This window comes from Taudactylus pleione, unplaced genomic scaffold, assembly GCF_031769625.1.
Source record: "Taudactylus pleione unplaced genomic scaffold, aTauple2 ptg000155l, whole genome shotgun sequence".
Classification (NCBI taxonomy): Eukaryota; Metazoa; Chordata; class Amphibia; order Anura; family Myobatrachidae; genus Taudactylus; species Taudactylus pleione.
The window spans coordinates 8443958-8461760 of NW_028284557.1; the positions used below are offsets into that span (position 1 = coordinate 8443958).

Here is a 17803-nt window from a genome sequence, read left to right on the forward strand (position 1 = left end):
TGGCGTCCTTCGGCGTTTCAGCATCAGGATTTCAACGCCTGTCTTAAGTCCCTTGTCGGGATTCAGCTGTCGGTATTGAGACCGGTGGCATCGCAGCCGCTGGTCTCATAACTACATCCCCTTTCAATACAATTTCCTTAAATAGAGCTATCTAGAAGCTGTGTTGCACAATACATAGGGTAATACTTCGAAGGTGTACATATTAATACAGGTTTTTTTATGAAGATGGAATATGGTGTTGGGGTGAGCGTCTTTGTTAATACTGTGGTGTCTTGCATCCTCCACATTCTGCTTGGTCCCTTGGGTATGGTGGCTTTATGACCAGACTGTCATTGCTTACATTTGAGAAAGAGGCTTACCACTTGCATATGAATTTCTTCCATTTCTCCTTCCTTTGACAGTACCGTGTAAGGTTCAGCTAGAATCATTGAACATCACTATGTTTGCTTATCTGTAGCAGTATCATGGAACATTTTGTAGAAGGCCTAGTTCTTTATCCAAATACTCTAAGAAGCTGAAGGGTCACTCCATTAAGCTAAGTCTTGTGAGATCCACTTTAACTAGGAAGTTTTTTACTTCATCTACCTACTTTAAGTTATTGAAAAAGCATCACTATAGTTTCATTGCAATCAAATGTATCCAAATCAATGAATATGAAGCTTGTGAAATCTTTCTTGAAGAGTGATTTGACAAAGGCCGGCATTAGTTCACACTTAAGCCCTGGCAGTCTTTATGGGAGCAAACATGAGTGTTTTTTTCCTCTACAATTTTAAAATTAAGACCACTTTCAAGTACATTGTTCCCATTTTGGGAATTACCATTATTCTGAATGCCTTAACAAAGGAACCCATTGTACCCTTGCAGCGCGCATGTTTTCATGAGTTGAATCTTAAGTGTTTCTTGTGGTTGTATCATTAGCCAGTAGTTACTTAGCTGACAACTCTGGAGCACTACCTTTAAGGTATCTCATCTGTGTGTAAGCACCTCTTGTACAGTATTCCTTTTAAAGCAATTTTCAAAATTGAAATGGACAAAATTAGGACCATCCCATAACCATTCATGCAGGAGATTGGTCAGAATCAATTTATAGTAAATTAAAGCAGAGATGCCGACATTCTGGCTGCCCCTTCCGGGAGGCGACAACCGGATTGGCAAAATCGGCGGGTGTGGCCGGCGGTTGTGGGCAGAGCGTCATTTTGGCCCTGCCCCCTCTACACAGTGCCAATAATCCCGGCATTGTGAAGCAGGGGGCGGGGCCAAAATAATGCGATTTGGCGTGAATCGCGTCACAGACCCCCCTGCTTCCGGGGATTCTCATGTAATCGCGGGGGGTGGCAGGAGGGGTCGGCAGCTGCCGGGGGGGCTTACCTGCCTTCCGGGAGCGGCACACGATTTTTGGGAGGCTCCCGACCAAATCGGGAAGGTAGGCAAGTATGAATTAAAGATAACCAAGCAAACTTCTGTAGAATAATAAATAATTATATAAGTTATTTGAGCCTAACATGATGTCAGAACTCTTGACAAAAGTTGTCAAGTTGATCTACCTTAACATTTTCCTAGCTGGGGGTAGTTTGTACCATGATGTCCTGAACAAGTTTCCTGTTTTCATTCAGCCTTGCCTTTGCTGGGAATAACATTTTTAGATCTAATTAAGTGTACTTACTTGATTTGTAAAATACCACTGTGATTTACAGCACGCATGAAAACAAAGGGTAGGGAGGGTCTTGCTCATGAGATCTTAAGTATGGGGATACCAGATATGTTGTTTTTTTAGGTTCTCTTAAGGCCAGGAGACATGGCAAGATTTTTCATAAAACTAACCACTAATCTAGACAAACTAACAGTTAACTTGTAAGATTTTCCTCAGGGATCAAAAAAAATCCCTGAGGAAAATCTTGAATAAATGAGATTGAAACGTTGGAATTAAGGCTTAAAAAGTCCTATGTTTTAATTTAATTGGAAGACCTCTGAGTGCCGCCGTATTTATATATATATATATATATATATATAAATCCACGATCCGGCACTCTGTGGGAAAACGAGTAAGCTGTGCCGGGTGCCCTTCCACAGCAAATCCACAAAATGTATATATATATATTCCATAGACAAAAACTTTACGGTTTCACATGTCCCATTACGGCTTCTTAGACATGATCTGAAATTTCCCTAAACCTACTGAATTTCTGCCTCTCAAACTTAAAAAAGCAATGAAATCCAAACATTAATGGACGTGTTCCTTGCGCAATACAGATATGGTATGCCATCACACCCTGTGGTTAACTGCAGATACAGCACTCTCACAGAGTGAGATTGTTGTCACTCACAAAATGGTGGTGCTGCTAATTTACAGAATTGTGTGCTCATTGGAATACACACATGCAGTCTATACAACTGAGGTCTGAGCAGTTATGTGGCACACTCATTCCACTTGGTGCCTACAATTTTCCCATTCAATCACCACAACAATCCCACTGGGTTCCAACATCCTTCTCACTCAGAATACATATTCATCTCCCTAATTTCTAAAACTACCATACTCTGTTTATACATGTGCACTATCTTCACCTCCATGCTGCTATAACATTCCCAATCCCTACAGCTGTGTGGTCTACTAAATGTGCTAGTTCTTTATTCCCTCATCCGCAGCAATCTGTCTTTCCCCATCTGCACTGCCCTGTCTTCCTGCATCCGTGCCACTCTGTTTCTTTCCATTTGCACCACTACCTACCCCCAGGAACACCACTCTGTCATCACCTCATCTGTGCCACATTTTCTTCCTCCATCTGCACCACTCTGCCCCCCCAACCATGGCACTCTGTCTTCCCCCATACCCACACCATTCTGTCTTCCCCCCATCTGCACCAATCTGTCTTCCCCAATCCCTACTGATGTGTGTTCTCCCATTGTGCTAGTCTGTATTCCCTCATCCGTACCAATCTGTCTTTACCCATTTGCGCTGCTCTGTCTTCCCACATCCATGCCACTGTGTACTCCCCATCCACGTCGATCTGTTCTCCCAAACCATGCCACTCTGTCTCTGTTTTCCATCCATCCATCTGCATCACTTTGTTCCCCCCATCCGCACCATTGTTTTCCACCCATCTGCATCACTTTGGCTCCTTCCCATCTGTGCTGCTTAATCCGCCCCCCTCTCCACGCCTTTCTGTCCCCATACACACCACTCTGTCTCTTCCCTCATCTACCTCACTCTTATGCCATCTGTGCAGCTCAATCTTCTGTGAATTAGCAGCTCCACCATTTTGTGAGTGACAGCAATCTTACTCTGTGAGAGTGCTGAATCTGCTGTTAACCACAGGGTGTGATGGCATACCATGTCTGTGTTGTGCAAGGAACACATTCATTAAGGCGTCAGCCTTAATGATTGGAATTTCATTGCTTTTTTAAGTTTGAGTGGCAGAAATTGAGTCGGTTTAGTGAAATTTCAGATCATGTCTAAAAAGCCTTAATGGGACATGTGAAACTGTAAGGTTTTTTGTCTATGGAATTTCATTGCTTTTTTATAAATTATTAACCATGAGGGTTTGGAGGAACAGACTGGGCCACCTGCAGGGGAGAACGGCAACAAAATGGTACACTAGTGCGGGCGGAGGAGCAGTCAGCACACAGGTGTTTTGGGGGTGCAGAAGGAGAGACGGCTACAGGGGCAGACTGCAGGTGTGTTGGGTAGTGGCAGCAGTGGGATTGTGCACAGGAGCATCAACAGGCGACAGAAGGACTCACTGGCGCTGGGCATGCACCTGAGGAAATCAGATCAATAAGACACAGATGCATAGATGTATTAGTGAGATCCATCCATGCATCTGTTAAAAAATTAATATGTGTAATCTAAAAAAAAAAATAATGACATGCCCCCACAACACCGGGCTTTGGAGCCCCAGTGCTGGTTGTGCTAAATACAGGGGACAAATGACGTAGGGGTCCCCTGTATTAAGTACAACCAGCACCAGGCTAATCAGAGCCAGTCCTGGTTGCCAAAATACAGGGGATAAACAACGTAAGGGTCCCCTGCATTTAGCGCAACCAGCACTGGGCTCTGAGCCGGTCCTGTTTCTAGAAATACAGGGGAACAAAATGATTAGGGTTCCCCTGTATTTACCATAACTAGCACTGGACTCTTTCTAGTGGGGGGCTAATGCCACAGCCAGGGGAGCCCTTTCACCGGGTCCCCCAACTGAAGCATTAACCCTGACCGCTAGTCAGCCCAGGCCAGGGATCCCTGGGGAGCTGGGCACCCACGCAATAAAGGGGTTCCCCTCTCCAGGGCACCCCAAGTCTAGGCTGATAGCCCGGGGCTATCCTTGGCACCCCTGGAGCGGTGGTTCCCAGACTACCAGCCTAGACTTAGGGTGCCCTGGAGAGGGGGACTTCTTTATTGGGGGGTCCCCAGATCCTCAGGGATCCCCATCCTGGGCTGACTTGCAGTCAGGGTTGATGCTTCGGCTGGGGGACCCAGTGAAAGGGCTCCCCTGGCTGTGGCATTAACCCCCGCTAGAAAAGTCCGGTGCTGGTTCTGGATAATACAGTGGGAACCTACACATTTTTCTCCCTTGTATTTCCAGAACCAGGACTGGCTCAGAGCCCAGTGCTGGTTGCGCAGACCCCCTGCATCATTTGTCCCCCAAACAACATAGGGGGACAAACGTGTTCTGGTTCTGAATAGCTGGTTCTGAATAGCCCAGTGCTGGTTATGCTTAATACATGGGACCCCAACGTCATTTGTCCCCTGTATGCGTCAACGTTTCGGGGCTGACACCACTTCCTATTGTCCTGAGGAAGAGGTGTCAGCCCCGAAACGTTGACTCATGTTTTGCACCAATAAATCCCTCTGGTGAGGGTCTTTGGATTATTAGTCTCTGAGTGCCGCCTATGTTTGTGGAATATATATGGACTAGGGGTATTTGCCCCACGAGGAGGGCACCAGAGCCCTTTTGTTATCAGAGTGCCGGAGGAACGCATGCTGTATATTATATATATATATGTACATTTCTTCCAGGGCTGTAAGGGCGGTTTTCTAGTAAAAAAATAATTTTGTATAAACAAACTGTTAGTGTGATTTGATTTTGCAGCAAATATGGGCCTGATTCAGAGATAGACGCAATGCTGATGTTTACACAGTTCAGTGATTATCGGAAATCGCCACATGCGGCAAGTTTAATTTACATTGTCTCTCACAGTGAGGATTTATTCAAAAAGTGGCTGGCAGGTAGAGGACCGATTGTGGGCGGCAACAGGGGTTGTCGGCATGTTGCAACCGTTTTCAACTGCGATTCTGTATGCAGTAAATATGGCTCCAGTGTCTCAGTTTCCGCAGTGGCCATAGGGTTACTCAAAAGGCCAATTATCGACTGATCTGTGACCGATGTTGCGTCTTTGTATGCAGTCGCTTGGATTTGCAAAGCCACCGGTGAGCGTCTCAATACACATCCTGGTGGCTGCGACATTTGCATATTTTTGCACAACCGCAGTGTATAAATTCACAGCTGCAGTGACATTAGAGCACATTTCTGAATCAGGCCCTCTGTGACTGGGAAAGATGCTAATTATGATAAATGTGGAGCCTGTTTTGAATTTTATAAAGCTCCATTTTTACACAGGGTGCAGCACTACGGTCCTCAAGTTTTAGAAAGTGAAGTCTTGTCTGGATCTCAGTTTTTCAGAAGATAGACAAGATATTTTTGTCTTTCATTGATTTTACAAAAGTTCCGGCGTTGCCTGGGCTTAAATCTTCGAGTTATTAAGTTAGGCCAGTGTCGTAAATTCATTCCAGATGCCCCGGAGGCAAGTTATAATAGTTCTGCCCCTGAGTTAGGCATCCCAGACCAATTGCCGCCCCTCTGTGAAGTTTTCATCCAAATCCATCCAGTGGAAGGCCCAGAACAGGCTCTTCGGGTCAAAGTTCAGCCCAGTGTACACCAACAGGAGGTTCGACCTGGACCTAATCTTCAAGTTATTTAATTAGGCATTCCAGATCAATTGCCCGGCATCCCAGACCAATTGCCACCCCACTGTGAAGTTTTCATACAAATCCATGTAGTGGAAGGCCCAGAACAGGCTCTCCCCGGGTCAAAGTTCTACCCTGCATACACCAACGGGAGGACTGATAGGGACCTCAACCCCCTAGTATGTCTTCTTGGTTCCAATGTTACCACTCCGTCAAGTTTTCGTACAAATCCATCCAGTGGAAGTCTCAGACCAGGCTCCCTGTATCCAAGTTCTGACCAGTGTACACCAACAGGAGGCCTGACTGGGACCCTAACCCCCCCTGAAACCTGGCCAGGATCCAACTGGACCACTTCGTGTTGGTTTCATCTAAATCGGTGCAGGGGTGTCTGTATGCATAACCGGACAGACAAACAAACAGACCAATGAATTATATGTATAAGATTACTTTAACTGTAATATGTTTTTCACAATAAATTAAATTTGTTTTAAGTATATTATGTGATGTCGTCCAAATCCATCCAGTGGAAGGCCCAGAAAGGGTTCCCTGGGTCAAAGCTCTGCCCGGCATACCCAACAGTAAGCATTCTAGACCAATTGCCACCCCTCAGTGAAGCGTTCAGCCAAATCCATCCAGTGGAAAGCCCAGAACAGGCTCCCTGGGTCAAAGTTCTGCCCAGTGTATACCAACGGGAGGTCCGATCAGGACCTCAACCCCCTAGTATGTCTTCTGGTAACCAATGTTACCAGTCTGTGAAGTTTTCCTCCAAATCCATCTAGTAGAAGGCCCAGAACAGGTTCCCTGGGTCAAAGTTCTGCCCAGCAGACACCAAAGGGAGGTCCAACCGGGACCCGAACCCCCCTAACACCTGACCAGGAACCACATTGGTTTCATCCAAATTGGTGCAGGGGTGTCAGAATGAATAACTGGATAGACAAACAGACAGACTAATGAATTTTATGTATAAGATTTAAGCCATCTTGAAGGTTTACTTCAGTCAGATGGGGTGAAAGATCCAAGGCTGAAGGTGCATTCTATTACAAATTTGGTATGTAGCAAGGCCTATAGGAGAGCTGTGATAAAACAAAAAATGGTCCTATGAAGAGTGGCAGTTTTTTAGCATTCTATTACAAATTTGTAATAGGTGCATTCTATTACAAATTTGGTATTTAGCAAGGCCTATAGGAGAGCTGTGATAAAACAAAAAATGGTCTTATGAAGAGTGGCAGTTTTTTAGCCTTCACCACCAATCTCAGAGCTTGCGTGAATATTCCAGCAGTTCCCATCCAAGGGCCCATAGCAAGTCACATTGCACAGTCCTTATTGCAAGCTGTATGGCTTAAAAGTTACATTTACAATCACATTAAACAAATAACCCACTGCTTCTCACATTCTGTGAAGACTCCATAACCAGTCAGATTGAGAAGAATATTTAATGTTTCCTAATTCACTCTTTCTGTATTTCAAAAACTGTCTACTTCCTTTTAGTGCATGGTATCATAAAATAAACAGGGAAAACTACTAGTCTGCACCTGAGCAATCCCCTGTAGCAACACATCTCGCCCCATCATCTCTGTACCTTCTCTCAATGACTGAACACATTCCCCTCATCCCCACTCTAGTAAAAAATTCCCACATCACCATTCTCTAGAATCTCCCACCCCATTATCTGTGTAGTAACTTTATCACCTCTTTAACAATAAATCCCCACATCACCTATGCAGTAACTCAGCCCCCATTACCCTGTAGTCACACATCCACCATCATCTTTGTAGTTCTGTAGTATCACATTCCTCCCCTAACCCATATCCTACATTACCTCTGTAGTAACTTGGCCCCCATCACCTCGCTACCCCCCATAATTACCCCAGTAGAAGTCCATTCCCCCCACATAACATCTCTAGAAACACATTCATCTCCATCGCTTCTAGAATTCCCCGCCCATTAATTCTGTAGCAGCACATTTCCCCAGTCACCTCTCCCCAATATCTATAATAACACATTTCCTATCTTCATCCTGTAGCAGCACAAACCCCCCCCATTTACTTCTGTAGTAACAATATGGTTACTGTGTGCATGAGCATCCCTACTACAGAGGTCATGGGGGATGTACAGGTACTTGCGGCAATGGGGAATTTGTTACTAACAATACCTGTACATCCCCCATCACCTCTGTAGTAGGGATGGACATCGCATAATTGCTGGGCTTCCAACATCAAATCAAGTGGTGCGATGGCTACTAGCATCAAAACCATTAATTGGTATAACCATCGATGGTTACTGTGTGCTCATGCGCAGAAGCAATTGGAGATTCACACATGTGCACGTAAGCTGAGCTGCAGACACCATTTGCAGGTGTTCCTAACTGCTTACAAGTTGTCAACCATCGGATGAACATTGAAAAGCTGCATACAATCGCTGTCACCTATCAAATACCCGCAATTCACTGGATAATGTACTTCCACCTAATCGGGGACATCGATGGTTGCTAAACATCGGTTTCCAATGTCCATCCTTATTCTGTAGTAAAACATACCCATTGCCTTTGTACATACTTGCCTACTTTTAAGAAAGCATTTCAGGGAGATTGTGAAAGCAGCACCTTGGAGCGCATGTTACAGTGGGCGTGTACTGATAAATCTGAGAGGCGTGTCCTAAACCTGACTTACATCCAAATGTAAACCAGCCCAAAAGCAGTTAGTAAGATCTGTTTGTTAATGAAAACACACTAATACTTTTCAGAAATTCATAGGGATCATTGGGCCTGATTCAGACCCACTCGCGAGCGGCTGTCCGCTCGCAAGTGGGTCGATGTTATGGACTGAGCATGCGCACGACGGAGGGAGCTCCGTCGTGCGCATGCGCCAGACACGACGAGCGAAGGAAAGTCCTTCGCTCGTTGTGTCCGATCAAAGGGGGCGTGCTGTCAATGTTGATTGACAGCACGCCCCCTTTGGTGGGCGTGCCGGGGGCGTGCCTCCCTGACGGGGGCGTTCCCACGGGAACGCCTCCCGTCAGAAGCCGGCCCACTGACATCACTAGTGATGTCAGTGGGAGTGATTTTGGCTCTGATAGAGCCAAAATCACTCCGGAGCTTGCGGTTGAAAACCTCAACCGCAGGCTCCGGCTCGCAAATTCGATGGTCGCGATGGTCTCGACCATCGCGACCATCACAATGCACGCTCGTATAGCCTGTGGGTGGTGACCCACAGCTATACGAGCGTCCAGGAGGACGCTCCATGAAAATGGAGCCCGGCCCTCATTCAGAGCGTGCGCTCTGCTCAGAGCGTACGGCTCTGAATGAGGGCCATTGTGCCTTATAAAAACCAATGCAAGGAAATAACACTAATGATCCCATTTGAATGTATATTTCTCTGTTTTATAATATAACAGCTTCATAATGGGGGTAAGGATGAAATGAGGGAGATTGCTAGACTCTTCAGGGAGACAGGGAGACTGCCACTATTTCAGGGAGTCTCCCTGACAATGAGGGAGAGTTGGTAAGTATGCCTTTGTAGTAACACATCCTCCCACCACCTCATTTGTTTTATTATTATCTTGTATTTATAAAGCCTCACAAGGGTTCTGTATTGTCGTACAATGGGATAATCCTGACAACAGCAAATAAAAGTACAGACAGTATATACATTCACATAGATACATGATTAAAGTGAACATTTAGCACAATTATGTTGAGAAAACAAAGGGAAGAGGACCCTGCTCAAACAAGCTTTCAACTATAGGGGATATGGGTGGGAAAAATGTGGAGAAGATAGCAGAGACTGCAGAATTATTAGGGGTGGTAAGCTAGAAGTAAAAAAGTTGTTTTAAGGGCACTTGGGGAAGCTGGATGAAAGTCTAATCGAGTGAGAGCCAAAGGGGGCAAGTGGTGATCAAGAAGGAGGAGAGGCGGCAATCATTACCAGAACAAAGAGAACCGGAGGGAGTATGTGGGGAAATGGGCCTGAAGATGTAGAGAGGAGCAGTGAGGTTAAGAGCACTGTAGGTGTGAGAAATTAGTTTGAATTTAAACGTTGTCAACAGGGAGGGAGAGGGTGGCAATAGAGGGGAGACTTGGCAGGGGAAAAAACATTGAGTTCAGTTAGAAATATTGAGTTTCAGGAAGCGTTGTGCCTTCCAGGATAAGATGGCTGACAGACAGTAGGTGACTCGGGAAAAGACTGAAGGAAAGAGGTCTGTAAAGAGAAGAAAATTTGCCTACAGTCATCATAGAGGTGGTAGTGAAGACCAAAGGGACTCTTCGAGGGAAGGGGAGGTGGAGGTGGATGCAGATACAGAAGAGAGTTTGGTGAAGGGTGATTAAGAGTGACAAATGCTGTTAAGTCAAGGAGTATAAGTACAGAGAACTGGCCTTTGGATTTAGCCCTGAGGAGGTTATTTGTGACCATGGTGAAGGCAGTTTTGGTGGAATGAAGAAACCAAAAGCCAGATTGGAGAAGGTCTAAGAGAGTGTGGAAGGAGAGGCATTGCACACTACCTGCTTGAGGAGCTTGAAGACAAAGGGGAGAAAGGAGATAAGACAGTAGTTAGCAAGGGAAGAGTTGCCAAGATACGATTTCTTAAGAATGGTCAGACCAGGACATGCTTGAATGATAAAGGGAATGTGCCAAAAAAGAGAGATGTTTACCAGGTGTGCAATGTGGGAGCATACTTCATGGGGAGAGGTATTATTAGGTTGGAGAGAATGGGGTCAAGGAGGCAGATTATGGATTCTATTTTGGAGGTGCAGTGAGCAGCAAAATGGAGAAGGGTTGGGGTTGAAAGGAGGAAGTTGAAGGTAGCAAAGAGACCCTCATCTCTGTACTAAAACATCCTCCCATCACCTCTGTTGCAACACATCCTTCCATCACTCGTGTAAGAACACATCCCCTATCACCTATGCAGTAACACATCCACCCATCACCTCTGTAGTAACACATTCCTTCCGTCACATCTGTAATAAAATATCACCCTAATCACTTCTGTAGTTAAACATCCCTCATCACCTCTGTAGTAACACATTCCTCCATCATCTCTGTGGTAACACTTTCCCTATTAACATCTGTAATAGAGCATCATCCCATCACTCCATCACTTCTGTATTAAACTATTCCTCTCATCACCTCTGTTGTAAAACATCCCCACCATCATCTTTGTTTTAACACTTTCCCCATCCACATCTGTAACAAAGCATCACCCCATCACCTCTATAGCCAGTGGCGTCCCCCAGCGGTGACACCCGGTGTGGGGAAGGATGCCATGCGCGTGGTCCGCATGTCGCTGAAAAGGGGGTGTGGCCTTGTGGTCTTGTGGCCCAAACCCCGGCCCGTGGTTGTCACTGGGGGGGTGCGGGCAGTGCCGGCTCCCTCACTTAATGCTACATTACAGCACCCAGCTCCTGTCACTGAGGGGGAGCCTGCACCTTGGTGTCACCCATCGGTGGGTAACACTCGGGTGTGGCCCGCACCCCCCTTGTGACGCCACTATCTATAGTTTACATTCCTCCCATCACATCTATAATAAAGCATCACCCCCATCACCTCTAGTAAACCATTCCTCCCATCACCTCTGTTGTAAAACATCCCCCACCATCGTCTCTGTAGTAAAATATGCCCACAGTCAGCTCTGTAATAACACATCCTCAATCACCTTTGTAGTAACACTTTCCCCATATCCCCCATCACCTCTGTAGTAACACTTTCCCCATCACCTCTGTAGTAACACTTTCCCCATCACCTCAGTAGTAACACTTTCTCCCATCACCTCTGTAGTAAAACATCCCATCTATCGCCTCTGTAGTAAAACATGTCCTGCATCCAGAGCCGTAACTAGACGTTTTGGTGCCCTATGCCAGAGAGAGCATTGGCGCCCCCCCATTTTTTAAATAGGGACATAATATAGTGCACCTGACAGGCCCAAACAACGCCACCAGCCCTGCGGTGTCCTGTGCCATGGCACTGGTCGCACCACCCTAGTTACGGCCCTGCCTGCACCACCTCTATAATAACCAGGACCAGATTAGGGTTTGTGGGGAATACAGGGCAACTAACTTGTGGGGGCAAAACAAATAAAACTGTCAATATGATATACTGGCAACGTTATTAAAAAGTATAATGTGTAAATACTTTCAGCACCACAAATGTATTAAATACACTGTAGTTCCTCCAGTTCACATTATTTTATACAGAAACCCCAGCACGCATATGACACAGTGCACCACATGCTGGTGATACAGCTATGTGTGCAGGGCCCCACTCCTGGAAAGTGTAGATAATACGTACATAAGTCACATGGCGCTTGTTAACATCAAATCGAATGCAAAAACTTAATTTTTTAACTTTAAAGTTCACACTACTAAACATGTTAACAGCCTTCAACTTCCTAAAGACAGTCGTGATCATGTTTTATTTTAATTTTATTTAAATACAAGTGTTCAGTACACTGTAATCCTGATAATTATATTTGCAAATTTTGGGTGTGTCTTAGATGCTCTCTGCGAATCAAATGCCGTCAGCGGCTGTCATCATCATAAGTTCGCAACTTGCACCAGGGGATCTGTACCGGCAAGTCACCCCCCCCAATATTGCTCAAATGCGCCTCTTAGGTGACCAACTTGGAACGCATTTCGTGACTACACACTACCTCCAACCTCCATCCCGGTCCCCTTTGTACAGGGAGCTGTAATTGGAAAATGCTGGTGCCAGGAGAAAAAACATGCATAGTGAAAAGATGGCCATACACAATTTAAAAAAAAATCAAACCGCTGGGAAATAGTCGAACTTTGAATGAAGGCCACAGTGGGTTAGACTGTTGGCAATGTGTATATCTGCGTAACAGCAGTTTGTCCTGCCGGAGGAATCCTAGTAGTTCTAACTTCTACTACTTTGGAGGAAAAGGGAGAAATAAATTGAGTAGTTTCAAGAAATTAAACGACTAACATGAGCATAAAAGATTATAAAGGAAAGTGGATTTCTAGTCAGATTTTGGAACACGTTTCTTAGGTTACATTTCAAATAATAGTTACACTGTACTATATATATTTTCTTTACTCCCATTTAAGTCCATCTACATTTGAGAACCAGAGTTCCTTGATACTATTCAGTAAGCTAACATGGCATTGGGGTACATTTACTAAAGTGAGAGTTAGTAGAAGTGGAGATGTTGCCCATAGCAACCAATCATATTCTACTTAACATTTAACTAGCCCCTTCTAGAAGATATTAGCTAGAATCTGATTGGTTGCTATGGGCAACATATCCACTTCTAAAAACTCTCACTTTAGTAAACGTACCCCTTTGTGTGTAAATGTATTGTGTTACTGTAGCATGATTTCACATGAAGTTGTATTGAAGCAATATTGAGGTTTACCTACTGAACCATGGGCCTGATTCATTCCGGATTGCTATTGCGATCGCAGCTGCGATTACGCACGCAGACCCGCTGCGAAAATGTGCTAATGAATGCAATCGCAATGCCGTCGCAGGCCAACATAAAGACGCCCCCTTTACCTTACACACATCCGCACACACCTTGCGTCTGCGAAAACATTGGTACCATCAAGTAACATCAGAGCCTCACGCACAATTACACAAGGTCAGACCTTACTCAGGGTTGTCTTAACAGCAGTGTGGGCCCTGGGCAAAGCAATGCACTGGGGCACCTACCCACCCATTCACAGGAAAAAAAATTAAATGGTCAATAAAATTAAACCCTCCTGCATGCCCATCAGACCTCCCACACATGCAGAGAGACTCTGTCTGACTGGTCTGAAGCCGGTGGATGAAATGAAACTGGGACACATCACCTTGGGAATGGGGTTGGAGGCGGTTTGATCGGAAAACAGTGCACCGGCGGCCGTCTTATAAAAATATCACAAATTCACCAACTGGCTGCGGCTGCAGAGTGGCGGGTTGGTGGTCCCCTACAAGCTTCAGGCCCTTGGGCAACTTCCCAACAAGCCCAATGGAAGATATGTCCCTGACCTTACACAGAAATTGCTACCCTTCCTGTATGCAGTGAAACCTCAAGCTGCATATGCCATCTCAGTGGCTAATTTATGCACGCACCTGTAACGGCGTTCAAACGGACAGGCACGTCTGCTTTCACCGACCACCCCCCCAACTTCACTTCTTGTCAATAACTCTGCGATGGGTCTGCGTGGTCTCTGCAATCGCAGTGCGATCGCAGTGATGTCTTTGCATGCGCAGTATGCAACAATTGGCCGTCTGCGTACGTAATTGCAATAACGATCCGTAATTAATCAGGCCCCATGTTATGTACAAGTCTAGCGTATCTGGATGGGCAGGACCTAGCTACATACCACCCCTTAACAATTGGCTCAACAGAAGTCTGTCTCTGCCCCTACACCTGCTTTGAGAGGTGAGTATAGGCTTACAGCAGGAATAATCTGTGTGCTAGATCTTAACTGCATAGTTCTTTAATGCTATATAGGCTATAGCTACACAGAATGAAATAGTAAACTACATTCAAAGCAAAGTGATGCCACAGAGGCAGATAGAAACACAATCCCCTGGCAGACAGACATGACACATTATCCCGTGCTGCCTGCCTCTGTGCCCTCCCACACTCTCCTCTGGTTCTCCCTGTGACTCCTGCAGTTTGGGTACAGGCGGAATGTACTAAGCTGCATTAACCTTCTTGTCACTTCAGGCTCATCAGAGCCCCCAGCGGCTGCCTCGGGTCCATTTACCTGCCAGAGGATTATGATGTCTCATTAAATATGCAAAGAACTTTAGTGCCTACTATAGTACACTAGCGAGCTGTGTGTGTGTGTGTGTGTTTGTCCCTGCACTGCTGAGAACCTGCCAAGTGACTCAGGTGAGTGGCTACCAAGGACTAGTGTCAGACAGTCTGTGCTTGTGTTTATGGTCCCTAGTCTCAGTGAATGGGAAATACACAGCCGTTGTAGATTGCACACAAGCTGCTGTTGGTATATATATTTTGTTATTGTTAATTTTTTACATTCATGCTTTTAACATAAGTGCTCAGGATAAAATAAAGAATTGTTTGCACAAATTTTAAAGCTACGAAAATAGGTATATTATCTAATGAACAACTATATAAAATCTATATATCAGTATATTATTTTTTTATGGGGAAGAGGTCTGAGAATAGATGAAATATTAATATTACTCCTATAGTCAATGGATTACTGAGAGTTAGCAGAGCTGCATAATAATAATAATTACAAGACGAGACCGTTAATCAGCTTCTGTGAGTTGGATTCATGCCGCAGATAATTGGATAATGCAGGTCATTAGTTGCCTGAAAGGTTTAATATTTACAGTACCATAGCAAACACTATAGATCTGGAGATATGCATGGGTTAAAGCTACTGCAGTTAACCCCTCTACTTAAAATGGGGTTCTCACAGGAATAGTCACATGGGAAGCTCACTATGTGAACCCTCTGTGTATTATATAGTGTAGGTAGATTCTGAGAATTGTGGTTTAACCCGTTCCCTGTCACAACAAGAATGCAATATACATATTATGTGCCCCTGCAGGCGGTGGAAGGGTTAAGCTAGAGGGTGGTAGGTCTGGCTGGTTGCGGGGTGGGGAGCGAGCTGTGGGAGGTACCGGCAGAGAGAGGCTGAGCTGTGGGATAAAGTTTCACTATATACCGGCTATGGCTGCAGAGAGAGGAGGCTGCTGCAGGGTCATCTGACACTACAGAGCCAGCAGACAGACCCCGGCTACGCTTTGTCTGCCTCTTCCCTGCGTCCCTACAAAGGTTGTGGATAGGTGTGGCGTACCCCAGGAATATAGCTACAGAGCAGGTAATGGGCACCAGACACTGTGGGAACGGGTATATGGGGGAGGGGGAATGTGTCCTAATAGAGAACTGAGGGATAGGAGAATATTGAAGTGTGCTTACTACTATACAATGAGTGTCAGGACAGTGACATATCGATGGCTGAGATATGCATTGCTCTGTTTATAACAAGTATGTTTATTCTGTACAGTACAGATTGTGTGCTGCTCTATACAATACGAATATATACAACTTGCATACTGATATGCGTCTATGCGTCACCTGCTCACAGCACTGATGTAATGTGTACATAAAATATACTATCTCTGTTGCTCTTTGATGTGTCTTTCTGTAGTGTTTGCCCATAAAGTGTATGGAACACTGATATTTAGTACTCTGTATTATGTTTATATAGAACCTTAATATGAGCTTTTATTACCACTGTGTACTATGTGTCCATATAGTTTTTAAAACATGATAAAATTATTATTTACTATGTGTTCATATAGTATGTGTGATATAATATACTTTATTCTATATTATGTGATCATGTATGCATGCTGTGACTAATTCTTTATATATGATACTGCCACATCTTGAGAAAAGCATTTTGTATTACTAACACATATGATACCGGATTTTATTGGAGAGCATAGTCTAATGCTAACGATAAAGCATGCTGGGAATTATACTGGTACACAGAGAATTGGATTACATATGAGAAAATGCTATGTACAATACTGATACATGTAGACACTGGACATGCTGAGAACTGGATTATGCAGGAGAACATGATGTGTACAATATTGATACTTAAGAAGCACTACTACATGGGAGAACATGCTTTAAATAATGTGTATACACGTGAGACTGGTTTACAGTACACTTACATAGTAGACTGGACTACATGGAGAACATGATGTGTATAATACTGATACATACAAGATTAGACTACATTGAGAAATCGCAATGTGAAAATTACTGGCACATGTTACATGGAACTCCATGGGTGAACATGCCTTGCATAATTCTGATAGATGTAAAACTGAACTACATGTGAAAACCCGCAAAATATATTCATGATACATGTGGCTGATGGACTGTATCAGAGAACACACAGTGTATAATACTAACGTGTGAGGCTGGCTTACGTAGGAGAAAACAATGTGTATAATAATACTGGGATATGAACACTAGACTACACATGGAAAATGTCCTGTATTATATTCTAATACTTGTGAGACTGGACTACACCGAATAATATGGTGTATGTATATAATATTGAATCATGCAAGACTTGGCTACATCGGAGAACACTGTATGATACTGATATATAGAATTCTGGACTACATGGGGGAACACTATATAAAACTGATGCATGTGATGCAGGACTATTTGAGACAACACTTTATAATACTTCTGCATGTAGGATTGAGCTACATGGGAAAACATTGCGTGCCCAATACTGATGCATACAAAACTGGGCTACATGAGAGAACACGGTATATAACTGATGCATGTGAAACTGGACTATATGGATGAAACTGTATAATACTGATGCATGCAATATTAGACTACGTGGAAGAATACAATATAATGCAGATACATGTAATACTGGACTATATTGGAGAACATGCTGTGTATAATACTGATGCATGGAAGACAGGTCTATATGGGAGAATGCTGTATGATACAGATGCATGCAAGCCCGGACGTCATGGAAGAAAACTGTAGAACACTGATGTATCCGAAAACTGGACTATATGGGAAACACTGTATAATACTGATGCATGTAAGGCTGGACTATTTTGGAGAACATCCTGTGTATTATATTTATACAAGTGAGCCTGCATTACATTGGGGGACAATGTATAATAAGATGTATCTGTATCAATTAACTATTTATTTTGAAGAAGTGGTACCGACTACTCAATTTGGGAAATTGCGCCAGAAAAGACATTATTTGCACACAGATGTATGCAAGCCTGGACTTCATAAAAGAACACTGTATAATACTGATGCATGTGGGACTGGACTATATTTGAGAACATGCTGTGTATAATATTG

General features: G+C 44.3%; 1 protein-coding gene across 3 annotated transcripts in view; it reads left to right on the forward strand.

Annotated features, from left to right (window-relative positions):
• Positions 1-15584: 15584 nt before the first annotated feature.
• RARA (retinoic acid receptor alpha) overlaps positions 15585-17803 on the forward strand; it is a 133544-nt gene continuing 131325 nt past the window's right edge. For all 3 annotated transcript variants that reach the window (XM_088474645.1, XM_088474646.1, XM_088474648.1), the window contains exon 1: positions 15585-15761. The gene's annotated coding sequence lies outside the window, so the exon portion shown is untranslated. The remainder of the gene's footprint in view (positions 15762-17803) is intronic.